Source organism: Lactuca virosa, chromosome 7 (assembly GCF_052849685.1).
Source record: "Lactuca virosa cultivar CGN04683 chromosome 7, Lactuca_virosa_CGN04683_v6, whole genome shotgun sequence".
In the NCBI taxonomy this organism is placed as follows: domain Eukaryota; kingdom Viridiplantae; phylum Streptophyta; class Magnoliopsida; order Asterales; family Asteraceae; genus Lactuca; species Lactuca virosa.
In genome coordinates this window covers 75,476,247-75,480,253 of record NC_136432.1, presented here as the reverse complement: position 1 = coordinate 75,480,253, position 4,007 = coordinate 75,476,247, and the positions used below count along the sequence as shown (strand labels likewise).

Genomic DNA, 4,007 nt, shown 5'->3' with positions numbered 1-4,007 from the left:
TATAGTGATAATTTGATTCTTCGTCGTCGTAGTAAATAGGAGAGAAAATAGATTTTCTTTCCTCGTCTTCACAAAACAAAAAAATAGGAGGAAGCTGTGAGACGTTTACTAAAAGAATCTGTATGTAGCAAATAATTTATTAAAAAAAAATATTAAGCTTAACACAAAAGCAGAAAAAGAAATAATAATAACCTGGTCCCGGGCATCTACCATTATACCCATAATGGTCGGCCATACGATTTTTATCCATAATGGCAAGGAACATTTACCTATTTATATAGCAGATCATACGGTAGGACACAAATTGGGAGAATTTGCACCTACTTTAAATTTCTGAGGCCATGCAATAAGCGATAATAGATCGCATTGTTAAAAACGCTTGTTTATGTATAATAATATATATAGATATTTATCATTGATTAGTAGGACGCGAACTTTATGTTAAATAAGAGAACAACAGAAGTATACAATTTAGGTCAGCATATATCTATGTCTCCTCACAAAGCGCAAAGGGTAAACGATCAAATTCGTGGGCGTTCCTGCGAAGAAATACTTATGATATTAGAACTCATGCCTTATCAAGCATGATATCCAATTTTTAAATTAGTTTATTCTGCATCAGAAAATGCTAGTTTCAATATGGGTTCGAATGAAGTAAATTTAGACATTAATAAAGCTGAAGTCAATGAAGGTACTATTGTGAAGAGATTAAAACCTCGTGCTCGAGGGCGTAGTTTTACAATACAAAAACCTACCTGCCATATAACTATTGTAATGAAAGATATATCCTTAGATGAATATATAGATACCGACTCTATTACATGGTCACAATAACCTAAATCGAAAAAAAGCATACAACTATGTCGTATTATGATATGTATAGTAATGGGGAACATGGGACAAATAATAAATCCAATTGGTTTCAGAGTTGGTACATCCCAAGGTCATCATTCCCTTTGGTTCCCACAACCAAAAAATATTCCGAGGGTCTGCAAGAAGATAAATAAATAAGAACTTATATCCAGAATTATGCATAAAAAATATGAAAACATCTTCTGGTGTCGATGGAATTTCATGCATAGAGATTCAAAAAAGAATCGACCTGATCCAAATCATAATCTATATGGGATTTTCAAAATTCTTAATTGAAAGTTGCTCAACGGATAATCCATATGGTGTGTCTAATCCATATCTAGGCTTCTGGCGTCGAGGGAATTGCACATATAGAGATTCAAAAAAGAAAGCGAGTCTTCATAGGGAAATTGTCACTGCTTACACACCCGAACCTGGGGGATCTAACCATAAGTGGAGGTGCAAACCGACTGATGTTGAAGAATCAGTGGATGAGTTGTGGTTAGGGGTGAAATTCCACTCGAACCCAAAGCTAGCTGGTTCTCCCCGAAATGCGTTGAGGTGCAACAGTTGACTGGACATCTAAGGGTAAAGCACTGTTTCGGTGCGGGCTGCGAGAGCGGTACCAAATCGAGGCAAACTCTGAATACTAGATATGACCTCAAAATAAAAGGGGTAAAGGTCGGCCAGTGAGACGATGGGGGATAAGCTTCATCGTCGAGAGGGAAACATTATGGATCACCAGTAAGGCCCCTAAATGATCGCTCAGTGATAAAGGAGGTAGGGGTGCAGAGATATCCAGGAGGGTTGCCTATGAGTTGCCACCATTGAAAGAGTGTGTAATAGCTCACTGATCAAGTGCTCTTGCGTTGAAGATGAATGTGGCTAAGCAATCTTCCGAATCTATGGGATGTAAAAATACATTGGTAGGGGAACGTTGCGCCTTAGAGTGAAGCAACCGTGCGAGCGGTAGTGGATGAAGCGGAAGCGAGAATGTCAGCTTGCATTACGCAAACATTGGTGGGAATCCAATACCCCAAAAACCTAAGGGTTCCTCCGCAAGGTTCGTCAACGGAGGGTGAGTCCCAGGAAAAGCTTGAACGACCTTCAACAAAAGGGTACTTGTACCCAAAAACAACACAGGTGGGTAGGTAGAGAATAACTAGGGGTGCGAGAAAACTCTCTCTAAGGAACTCGACAAAATAGCCCCGTAACTTCGAGAGAAAGGGTGCCTCCTCACAAAGGGGTCGTAGTGACCAGGCATGGGCGACTGTTTACCAAAAACACAGGTCTCCGCAAAGTCGTAAGACCATGTATGGGGGCTGACGCCTGCCAAGTGCCGGAAGGTCAAGGAAGTTGGTGACCTGATGGCAGGGCATCCGGCGAAAGAAGCCCCGGTGAACAGCGACCGTAACTATAATGGTCCTAAGGTAGCAAAATTCCTTGCCGGGTAAGTTACGACCCGCACGAATGGCGTAACGATTTGGGCACTGTTTCGGAGAGAGACCGGTGAAATAGACATGTATATGAAGATGCGGAATACCCGCCCCCTGACAGAAAGACCCTACGAAGCTTCACTGTTCCATGGGATTGGCTTTGGGCTTTTCCTGCACAGCTTATGTGGAAGGAGAAGAAGGCCTCCTTCCGGGAGGTCCGAGCCATCAGTGAGATACCACTATGGAAGAGCTAGAATTCTAACCCTGTGTCAGGATGTACGGGCCAAGGGACAATCTGAGGTAGAAAATTTCTATGGGGCGTAGGCCTCCCAAAAGGTAACGGAGGCATGCGAAGGTTTCCTCAGGTCGGACGGAGATTGGCCATCGAGTGCAAAGGCAGAAGGGAGCTTGACTGCAAGACCCACCTGTTGAGCAGGGATGAAAGTTGGCCTTAGTGATCTAATGGTGCCGAGTGGAAGGGTCGTCGCTCAATGAATAAAATTTACTCTAGGGATAACAGGTTAATCTTCCCCAAGAGATCACATCGACGGGAAGGTTTGGCACCTCGATGTCGACTCTTCGCCACCTGGGGCTGTAGTATGCTCCAAGGGTTGGGCTGTTCACCCATTAAAGTGGTACGTGAGTTGGGTTCAGAACGTCGTGAGACATTTTGGTCCATATCCGGTGTGGGCGTTAGAGCATTGAGAGGACCTTTCCCTAGTTTGAGAGGACCGGGAAGGACGCAACTCTGGTGTACCAGTTATTGTGCCTACGGTAAATGTTGGGTAGCCAAGTGCAGAGCGGATAACTGCTGAAAGCATCTAAGTAGTAAGCCCACCCCAATATGAGTTCTCTCGTATTCCGACTTCCACAGAGCCTCTAATAGCACAGTCGAGACATCGAAGGGTTCTCTGCCCCTGCGGGAATGGAGCAACATAAGTTTTGAAAATTCAAGAGAAGGTCATGGCGAGACGAGACGTTTATCATTATGATAGGTCTCAAGTGGAAGTGTAGTGATGTATGCACCTGAGGCATCTTAACAGACCGATAGACTTGAACCTCGTTCCTACATGACTCGATCAATTTGATCGGGCACTCGCCATCTATTTTCATTGTTCAACTCTTTAACAACATGAAAAAACCAATTTTTAACTCTTTGACAACATGAAAAACCGAAAGCTCTGCCCTCCCTCTATCTATCCAAGGGATGGAAGGGCAGAGTCCTTTGGTGTCCCCCTAGTCAATAATCGGGGCCTCGCAATTATTATTTTATCTCATGCCTTTCTTCGTTCATGGTTCGATATTCCGGTGTCCTAGGCGTAGAGCGACCACACCAATCCATCCTGAACTTGGTGGTTAAACTCTACTGCGGTGATGATATTGTAGGGGAGGTCTTGCTGAAAAATAGCTCGACACCTGGATGATAAAAAACTTCACACCTCCCGTTTCTCATACTTTTTCAATATGAAAAAAAGGCAAAATAAAATCAAAAGGTTGTCTTATTCCAAACCCCAATGATGACATCCCCTCTCTCCCACTTCACATCTCGGAACGCGTCGTTCTTATAGAGATAAAGGCGCTTTGACATATTCTTATCCCGAAATGCCTGGGGAGAGCAAAGGTTCCTTTCTTAAGGTACTCCTGGGAACAGATCCAGTGGAGACGGAGTGGGGCCTGTAGCTCAGACGATTAGAGCATGTGGCTACGAACCATGGTGTC

At 43.7% G+C, this 4,007-nt stretch overlaps 1 pseudogene; it reads left to right on the top strand.

The window, feature by feature from the left end:
- The first annotated feature begins 779 nt into the window (after nt 1–779).
- On the top strand, nt 780–3,289 carry LOC145127908 (25S ribosomal RNA; annotated as a pseudogene).
- Nucleotides 3,290–4,007: the final 718 nt, after the last annotated feature.